This window comes from Pundamilia nyererei, unplaced genomic scaffold (assembly GCF_000239375.1).
Source record: "Pundamilia nyererei isolate P.nyererei 1_Seehausen unplaced genomic scaffold, PunNye1.0 scaffold00017, whole genome shotgun sequence".
NCBI lineage: Eukaryota > Metazoa > Chordata > Actinopteri > Cichliformes > Cichlidae > Pundamilia > Pundamilia nyererei.
This window is the reverse complement of record NW_005187418.1, coordinates 1,425,809-1,436,408: the sequence shown is the minus strand read 5'-3', so window position 1 is coordinate 1,436,408 and position 10,600 is coordinate 1,425,809. Positions and strand designations below refer to the sequence as shown.

The 10,600-nt window shown below is 40.0% G+C and overlaps 1 protein-coding gene across 12 annotated transcripts in view; it reads left to right on the top strand.

The window, feature by feature from the left end:
* The first annotated feature begins 5,951 nt into the window (after positions 1-5,951).
* LOC102192269 (microtubule-associated protein tau-like) overlaps positions 5,952-10,600 on the top strand; it is a 37,534-nt gene continuing 32,885 nt past the window's right edge. For 5 of the 12 annotated variants that reach the window (XM_013909004.1, XM_013909003.1, XM_013909002.1 and 2 more), the window contains exon 1: positions 5,953-6,095. The gene's annotated coding sequence lies outside the window, so the exon portion shown is untranslated. Of the gene's footprint in view, positions 6,096-10,600 lie in introns of all 12 variants that reach the window. The other 7 variants (XM_013909006.1, XM_005725749.2, XM_005725748.2 and 4 more) reach the window with 4 other exon arrangements.

The window sequence follows — 10,600 nt, the reverse complement described above, 5'->3', positions numbered from 1 at the left end:
GGACCATGCTTTTGTGAGTCCTCAAAAATGACGCACAAGTAAATGTACACGTTTCTAAATCTTAGTTTACGCTTTTGGATCATATTGTATGCATTTGAAACACTTTTGAGTATTGAGACACATTTCTCTTCATGCAGCTATAACACCTTCTAGTTAGTTGTAGTGAATTACATGGCTGACTGAATGGGTAATGTAAGTTACTGGAAAGTAATCTAAAGGAATTATCACAGCTTGCGGGTCTGATTTGGGTAAACCCGTTACACAACCTTTTTCCCTCAGAGTGATGGAGGCAGATGGTCTTCATGGATTTAAGATTTTTCCAGACAGTCCTGAGGACAACCCAAACACTCTTTGAAGGGTAAACTCTGGTCTAAATGCACTGACACAGTCAGCGCTGAAATATTTCAGCAATCTAATGTTGTTCCATTATTTTTCCTCTGCTTTGAAAAGCAGACCACAGCCTCTGTTGGCGTCTGCTGTGACTGCCATGGTCAAAGACGTGATTACATAAGGTACAAAATGTTTTCCTGCAAGAGTCTAAACATAAACAAATATGGAGGAACTCTGACAAAATTCAATTGTGATGCCAAAACAGGCCAGTAAATACGCCAGTCAGTTACAAATAATGTGGTGAATAACATGTGTTCACTTCACGTATAGAAAGTGAGGACAGTGGCTGGAAAATAGTGGCTGCAGCTATAGTTGATTTAAGGACCACATACGTCATTTTTCATATTTAGGCAAAGCATTAAGCGCAGTGTTATTTTTCTTAATCATTGTCTTTATTTTATTTTAAAATTTAATTTCTATCTAGAAAAAACAAACATTCTTTCTGTTTTCAGTTCTACTCGTCATATGGATGTTACCTTTTTTCTTATTTTTTGTTACATATATTAAAATGAACATATGTGGACCAAATGTTCAGGCTTCACAATGGTCTAATATTTACTTTTCTGAATGATCAGTACAGTTCAAAAACGCTCAGTGCTGCCCCTCAGTAAACTTCCAGAAGTCTGCTAATCATAAAACAGAGGACTTTTAAGGAGGGGGGTCTTAAAGAGACAAGAGCTGAAAGGTCTTGTTTAAGAAGGATGATGAGCTAAAAGACTACAAACATGGATCGTATAAGATAAATATACAAAAGGTCATGCAAAGCTACTGTGGAGTCCCAGAACTGAAACATAAAGAAATTAGTGTAATATGCAAGAAACTGTATACCTCTACTATTTTTACAGAATCAAATTCATAGTGTCTTTCCACATTACTTTTATCTACAGAATATATGTGTAAAAATGTTCTTTTACTTCCTTTTTAAGCTTTGCATGCTGACAAAAATCTATACCTTATTATTGGCGGATAAGCAACTTGTGAAACTGATGTAAATCAAAGTGTTTTGGAAGAAAAAAATTTGAAATTGTGTATTTTCTGTATAGAAAATACAGAAAATATAATTCCAAGGTTTCTTGGAATTATCTTAATTTATTATGGAAATATTTCTTAATTAAAGAGAACTTGTACTTCTCTTTGACCATTGTTGTGTAGGTAGGGTTGCCAACTGCCTGTTTTAGCTGGGACATCCTGTATAATGAGCAAAAATGGTTCGTCTCTTATTCTACCTCAGATGTCCTGTATATATTGACCATTACCTGTAATGCCACTTAAATCTGATTTGACTGCAGTTGTATCAGATGATTGTTTCTGTCCAGTCACAACATTCAGTGACGGCCCATTATGCACATTAGATGTGAAGAGTAGTACGTGATTTGTAAAAATTAGGTTGTTTTTTTTTTTTTTTGGCTTATTAACTTGGTTGTTTGAGTTCCTTTTTTCCGTTTTTTTTTTTGATTTTTTTTTTCTTTTTACACTATGCCCAGCTGGCTGTGCACTGCGCTTCTGGTACACCAGATTGCCCCTTATTTTATAGTTAAAAAGTTGAAAACCCTATGGGCAGCTTATGTTAGTTCTGCTAGTTTCTAGCTTAGAGATACTCGCTTAGAAATATAGGCCTGGTTCTATTAATTAATGCTCGCTTTTAGTTTAATATTGTCACTCATTTGCCTAGGAGTGTTAATTGGGAGCTTAAGGGATGATAACTTAGTGATGCTAGGTAGTAACCTAGCAATGCTAGTTACTAGTGCAGGGATGCTAGTTAATAATAGTCACCAACTTAGGGATCCTATTTATCATTCTAGGAATGTTAGTCAGTATTATAAGGATGTGAGGTAATAATAATTACTAGCTTAAACATGCTAGTTACTGGCCTAGAAATTCTAGTCAGTAGTGTAGGTTGGTTGTTAATGGTAGCTATCTTAGGAATGCTAGTTGCTAGCCTAGGAAGGCAAGTTTGTAGGCTGGGTATGCTAGTTAATGCTAATGCTAGAAACTATTATATTAACTTGTTAACATATTAACTAATTAATGCTAGTTCCCAGCTGAGGATAATGAATCCCTTTCATAGGAACGCTTGTAAATACTCCAGGGATGCTAGTTATTAAGAGCTGCTAGCTTACTGATGATTGTTGCTAGTAAGTTGATGCAAAAGGAGAAATCTTACTTTTTTCCCAGAGTAACGGAGAAACTTATAAGCTTTAGTCGGAATACCTGATTAATCTGGATGCCTGAAGTTAGCATCATGTTTTTTAAAGTATGGAAAGAATGATTATACGGCCAATCAGTAAAAGTTATCCCCCAGCTTAATATTAAAATCATCTTTTATCTGAGATAAAAACCTGTAACTTCAAATATTTGTCTTACACCATTTCTTTATTTGAACTGTATTTATTTGGAATGCTTGGAAAGAAAAGGGAAAGTCCCTGAGCCTGTGAAGCAGCTCCTTCAGGCCGGTGCCCACATGAGGCTTTAAACGGTAGGGAAGGGTCTTGTGGCAGCACCTGGCTCACAGAGAACTTCTACCACAGGATAATAACCAAATCATCTTAACCCACACAGCTAGTGCCAGCTGTTGCACTGGGCACAATTCCAGAAAGGCAAAACAGAGAGGCGGAGAGGAAAAAGAAAGAAAGCACTTGTCTTGCCAACACATCATGGCCCCAGCATGAATTCGAACGTCAATAATTCCACTGCTGGTTTTTCGACTCAGTGTAAAAGTTGGCACTCAGTGTGTGATACCGAGGGGCCACAGGGAGGGCAGTGAAAGAGGAGTGACACAAGGGTGCACTGTTTAGTCTGGCAGGTCTCAGCTGCTTTATGAGCCAACACTCGACCTTTGTGAGCCCACCGCATCCATCTGTTACTGTAGCTACTGTCCAGTCTGGAAGCCCCTCTCACAAATGGATAAAAACAAAAAAAATCAATTTATAACTTTCCTTTTGTAGACTCGTAAAATTCCACCTTTGTACCTTCATTAAAACTTTATTATAGTTACAGTCAGTAACATATTCAAACCTGAAAATGTGTCCTTATTGCTGCGCTATTCTGTCAAGTTTTTTTTACTTAATTTACTCTGACCACAGTTGTTATCCAGATATATCCAGTTACGAAATGCATGCTTAAGCTCTACTGCAACTTCCAATGAAAATGAAAATCCAGAGAATGATAATGGAGTTAAGTGCAGCAGTGCTATCAGGAGCCTGTTTGCTTTGTGTAAGATACCAGTAGCACGTTGTTCTGGACTGAGTGGTGTAGCTTGAATACAAGTTCACAGTTACTGATGTGTTACTGAAGATCTTGCCACTCCTGCATCTCATCTTTTATTAGGAGGCTGATATAAAAAGTGCTAAAAATGAATGGAGAAAGGTTATTTAAAGAGCATCAGATGAGAATTTATTGTAACTATATTTGGATTGAAATATATTTTTTATTTTTACAACTCATAGAAAATTATTGATTCTTCAGAATTTAATTGACTTTGAAATATGTAAGCAAAATAAAAAGCAGTGAAAGGGGAGGATTTTTAGAAATATTTGACTTAAGTAACGTATATGTGCTCACTCCTTTATATAATATTGGCAAAACATCTACAACAAAGCTAGATATAGTGACTGTAAAGACTATTGACTGTCTGAGCCTGATTGGCAGAGGGTAATTTAATTAACTTTAAGCCATTTAAAACAACTTCAAGTTCTAATTTGACCTGTTCCCATGACCCACAGTCCTTATATCAGCCTGCTGCTTCTTAAAGGACCTAATCAATTCACACAAAACTGATCTATGTTAATAAAATGATCAAAGACCTTTTTATACACGTAAAATACACAAATGCATAAATCCTAATTTAAACAACTATATATTGTAAAAATAACATATTCACAGAATAACAAAGTATTTAGGGAGGTTATACTGAAAACTGTACAAAGGCTTGCAAAGAAAACAATGATCCACGCACATTTGAACTTATATGAACAAAAGTATGCTGCCGTTGATAATATGGAAAATAATAATGTTTAATGTTACAGACTGACTCGATATATTTGATATTTCGGCAAATATACTAATAATATAGTATTGTACTAACATAACATGTATCATATGTCATAACATATGTCCACAAGTATGTGGACAGCTAAGCATTTTGCCCATATCCCTTCAACGCCTAGTGTACCATATGTGATACATGAGGTTTTTTGGAGTTTTTGAGCCTTCAACATCATCTGTGTGTTTTTTTGACTCCTGAAAAAATCGAAATATATTACACAATACATTTTTAAGCTTTTTTTTAAATCCCAGATGTAGCAAATATGAAATGTAATGCAATTATTTTTTTAAGCACATTTGTCAGATGGTTCAGTAAAATCTTCATTTTAAAAATGGCTTTTTAAAATTTCTTAGTTGAGGCTTTAAAGAGATATTTGTGTAACAGCTTCTGTTTTTCTGGTTTCAGCCTTTTTAACAGGTGTTGAACCTCCTGCGACTATTTGCTCTGATTTAACAACAGTAAGGTCCAGGGGTATGTCAGATGGTGTTTAAAATTCTTGTTTTTTCTGAAATTGTCTTGAAAATATCTATAATTTTTTAAACTGCTTATCCAGTTTGGGGTCATATCCATGGGGTCTATCCATCTGTCATGGCTAACACACAGGAGGTGGTTTATCTAGGCTCGCATTAACAGGGTGAGTTTAGGATCACCAATTCTTGTCTTTGGACTGTGGGGGGAAGAAAGACAGGTAGATTCAAACTCAGGACCTTCTTTCTATGAGGCTGCAAAAGATCAAATGATGTCCTCAGTAGTGATTGGATACTGTGCAGATGTTACTGGCCTGGAAGTGGTCACACGTGGACGCACAACTGGCAACTGCCCTTCCACGAGCCTGGTCCTCCATGCTTGATGAAAGGGAGTTTTTTGATTGTTGGAGTTTTTCTGTATTATTGTAGGGTCATTACCTTAACCTCCTAGGACCTGGTGTCCACATATGTGGACATCACATTTTGGGTTATTTACACCAAAATACTCAATTTTGCTCTACAAGGGCCTGATATCCACTTACGAGGACATTATAGGCTACTGCTACTGTTCAAAATTTTAAACAAATATGCTCATATGTGGCTCTCATGTTTCTTAAAAACAAAAATAAGGTAAAAAAATAAAATAAAATCTGGTAATTCTTTGTTTTTACATTCATCGGGCCCCAATATGTCCAAATATCAAAGAGGAATTAAAAATGCATGCCGTGGAAGAGTTCGGGTCTTAGGAGGTTAAAATATAAAGCACCTTGAGGCAACTGTTTGACAGTTGAATTGCCAAAGATTAAAAAAAGGGATCCTATGATTTTTTTTGCAGTTACAGTTACTATTTACCAGTCAGTTAGTTTGACTGAGACATTTTAAAACCTTCAAATTCCTTTTAAAATGTCCTTATTTGTGTGTGTAGATAGCTGTCTGTATAACTGTGCAGGGCTGTTTCTGCATAAACAGAAGAACTGAGAGCAAAACATCCGTCTTTGCACCTCTTTGTTTACACCCTAGATGAAAGCAAATGGGCTGGAGGCTGCTGCGCGCAGACAGGTTGCATTTCATGACATGCAGTCATCGCCGCTCCACAGCGCCCCGCTCCGGCCTGCGCCTGCACTGCGACGAGAAGCCGTGCGCGCCCGGTGAGCGACTGCCGCTGAAGAGACGAGACCGCTGTCTGCACTCAGGTAAGAAAACCCAGACATATTTGTTTTATTTAACCGATCCGGTGTGGCTGCAATCACACCGAAACATCAGGAGAGCGGGCGACGTGCGGCTCAAACCCCGCGTCGTAATTCTGCGTCGGCATTCGGCCTGTCACTTGATATTTTATTTGCATGAGGTGGGAGAGGTTGGGCCTGTGCGCGTTTTACGTATAGAAATTTCGTGCACTTGAACACGAGGCGTATTTTTTCTCTTATATCTCATGACAGCACAGATTCTCCTGCAGCAGCTTCATTTTGCGTGTTTTCGGGGCTCACGCTTTTCATTGTGCGCGATCTGCTCCTCCATCGACCTACAATAAACAGAGAAACGTGTTTTTGTTGCAGCCATCATCGCACCAGCCCTGGAGGTGCAGTCACCTCCCTACAAACACGATACATTCAGCGTTTTTCTTCCTCCTCAAGAGGAAAAAAAATGTCTCCATCATCCTCCGGAGCAGGTCCTGTTTTCGTTACTGCCACTCTGCTGCTGGCGCGCAGTAACGAGACTAATCCTCCAGAGTATTTATAATCTCATTAATAAAGAATCCCATGGGGGCAACAAAGCGGTGTTATTTCTCTAAGATTTACTGTAATTTAATAACACTTGTGTTCTTTGTGTCGTCGGCTTTGAGTGTGAATTTATGGCTGTATGCACCCCCCTCCCCTCCCGTTATTCTGGATCTTTCGCTTCTTTCTTGCATCTGAGGCCTAAATGCTTTCCAGACCAGCTGCCTCACAAACCAGCTCCTTTGATTTTAATATGTGAGATTCTGACATGTAAATAGACGCAAAAACGAGAAGCCCCTGGTGTATTTAATTGATTTCCCTGCGTCTCTGTATTGTTTCGAGAGCGGATAGTGTTGGAAATCGGGATGAAGCAGTGCTTGTGCGCAAATGCCAAGCCCATTTTTTTTCGCCTTTTTTTCATATTATAAACAGAGGAGAGCGCCCATGTCTCCGTGTGCTGTCACACGGCCAGTGCAGTGAACCAGGCTGCTTATCTGACACATATGGGCTCTTGGGTAATCCTCCCAGGGTCAGCGGACGCGATCTGACCCACAGTAGGTGCATGAAAGCCTTTTAACGCGAACCCTTTATGCCCGCCACATGAACAATATGTCATTTTTTCCTCTTTGGTTTGGTGGAGGGATGTTGGAGTGAGAATCTCTCGTCTCATTCCACGGACACACCTCTCTCCCACCCTCACTGGTTCTCACTCATTGCATCGATTTCTGTAACAATTACAGTGAAGAGGAGCGGGCATGTTGTAGTCAGTAACCGCAGCTGGGAGCCATTCCAACTGATGCGCAGAAAGCAGTGAAACACATCTCAGTGCCATCTTTTTGTTTTTTTGATAAACTCAGACATCCTTCTGCAAGTTTCTGCAGCACTTGGGCACGACTGGAGAGACACGCTGGTATGTGCACAGGGAGGTCTGAGAGGGGCTCCTCCCCCCAAAAAACACTGCTGGACATGTTCAGATCAGCCTTGAGGCATCTATCCTCTAAAACCTTTAGACTGTAGCTGATTCTCTGCTTTCGATTTGGGCATCCAAACCTGTCTAGTTGGATTAGCAGCACAACAAAGCTGGCAACTGAGTGCACACATCTCCAGCCAGGGGTCCCAGGTCCACTTCTTACTGTATGCATAATTAATTGAATGCTGGCAATATGAAGCACAATTTCAACTGCAGACAAGCCAGACGACGGTGCAGAGTTGTTGAAAACTGTCAATAAAAATAGGAAAGTTTCATATTTCCATTATAGCAGAACTTAAAAGACATTGTCAGTGTGTTGTTATATTTGAAAAATCACTGTGCAGCATATTTGGTACGATTGCTTTTATGCATGTAGATGAAATAATGTTTGATATCAGTTAAGTTGCCACTTGGTTTGTCAGGGACCAGAAATATGTTGGGTCCAGATTTTAGCTTTGAGATATGTGATTGTAAGCTTGATAATTCTACATGATATATTTTTGGGAAGGTTATTTTTACATACTGACGCATGTACACTGGCTGTATTTTGGGTTTCTGGAGCACAGCACACAAAGTTTGTGAGCATCAAAATCAACATAGAAGAAGTCGAGACATCCCTACTTTTAGTCGCTTAACATGTCAAGCTTTTTACTCTGGAACATGTATTTCTCTGACATTTTTCCACAAAAAAGACCAGCTTGCCCAGCCTGTGTCTCACCATAGTTGTGGTTTCTTGTTTTCACCAAAGAGACATTTCTGCTCCAGACCACTCAGATGTTTTCATTTAAGTAGCTGTTTGAGGAACAAAGAAGTAAAATCATCTGAGGCTTCGTAAGACAGGGAACTATATGCAGATTTGTTCAGAAGCACTCACTCATCAATCATCCGACCACCCCTGAGACTTATTCTGTGATCCTTTACATTCTGATTTTGACTGTATTTTTACCTGTTATGATTTATTTTTACATTGCTCTATTAGCAGTTTATAAGTGAAAAAAGGTGTGGTTAAAAAGCCAAAGGTCTCAAACTGACCCAACCTCCTTTTTGGGAATCATCAGCGGTGATGAGACCAAACAGCGTCTAAGCCTGAAAGCGATGCATCAGGTCAGGAGTGTAGCTAGGAGCAGTCTCATCATTTAACAAAGAATGAGGTCGTACAGGATTATTACAGTCCCAAGCATTAGACACGTCATCACTTGGCTAGAAAACATCAAGCCTGAACTGTCAAGTCAGAATTGGATGTCCACCTAAAACAGTAGCAGCAGTGCATGAGGAGAAGATCCTGAAGGGGAGATTGGCTAAATGCTGTTTGAGTCCAGAACTTTATGATGGCACTTTTACTTTTAAAGCCTTTTCCTTCTACACACGACACTTGTTCTGGTATGCAGGTGTGTATGCTGTACAAACGGAGCAAATCCAAAAGAACTGGCGACGAAGCTGAAAGAAAACCTAAAGAACTGAAAACGCAGACGTGTGTAATGTAGTTAAAGATGCAGGCTGATGTGAGCAGTGCAGCTCTTTTGAAATAAATCAATCACTCTCCTTAATGTGACTGCTGACTCCATCATGGCCTCAAGCGTCGGGCATTATGAAATGAGTCCGCACTGAAGTGCTCCATTTAGCAAAGACTGACAGCCTGTTGGCCCCCGTCGGCTCGAGTCCAAAGGCGACCGCATCCAGCCGGCCGGCTTCAGTTTGGACGGACCCGCCTGCAGAGCTTAGGCTGGCAGAATAAACAGCACCACAGCAATTAAGTCTCCAGAGTGGAGCTTTTCTAAAAGTTACTCAGATTTATTTGGCTTCAGAGCTCAAACAGGCAGCTGAGCTACTGATTTAAGGAAATATTCTTTTAAGTTACTTTATTATTTTTAAAAAGGCTCAAACTCCTCAAAAATGTCCGTGTGCTGCTCTTTCCCTGTTTTAAATTATTTGAACATTGCAAGAAGTTTGAGCATGTCATCAAGAGAGTTTGAAAGTTGTAACCCACATTTATATACTCTTGATTTAAAAGATATATTTTTGATATCACTTTATGCATTGATTCTAGTTTACTGAACACATAAAGGACAAGATAAACCTCACAGTTTCACAGAACAGGCCTTTTTCTGGATGCGTTGCCTCATTAAATAGAAGAAGAAATGCCACAGCGGGATTTCAGCTGCATTCTTGTACACACTTAATTGGCACCATGCTGACTGAGGACTGGCTCATTGCATTGGGAAACCTGTGTGTGTGTGTTCATTGTGAACATACAGCAACAGCTGGAGTCCCTGATTATTTAACAGTCTGCGCCGTGAAAATGAGAAGAATTCCTCATATCTTGAATTCCATACTGCAACATTGTGGCCTCAGAAATGTCGCGGTTTGTCTTTTACTTCTTTGGAACCTAGAAGTACAAGTCTGGCATTGATTATGTGCCAGTTATTTGAATGTGAACTGAAAGGAGGATGCGTGTGAAGATAGCAGAGCAGGGCGTGGCTGAAATCCTGAAGGTGAAATATTGCAAACATTAGCTGCTTGTAGATGCGGGACGTCAGGGTGCCGTGTGCAGACCGGCCCTGCAAGATGTTTCCCCTCCAGCGCTTAGATGGAGGGGAAAATGGAAACGGGCTCCACCTTCAGCTCCTCCGCTGCAGGGCCGGGCCCACATTAGGAAGGTAGAGTCAGAGTGTGCTGGCTGCCGGAGGCTGGGCCAGAGCACAGAGAGAGGGAGAGAGCGAGTGGTGAGCAAAGTAGGTCAGAGATACAGAGGCAATCAAGCATGAGAGCAGCATCCTCGTCTCTCAGCTGAGCTACACGCAGGGCTGGTGAGGCGGCAGGCCCGTACACGGCATCAGACGAATGCCTTTGTTTCTCAGTGTGAGCCATTTTACCTCTAAAACTGTCACACACTCAATGAATTGGTCAATAACATTAGATTGGTTGAGAGTTGTTGGGATTTGTCGAGTATAAATGCTAAATATAATCTGGTTTCTATGGAAGCCCGTTTCCGCCACTAAAAAAAAAAAAA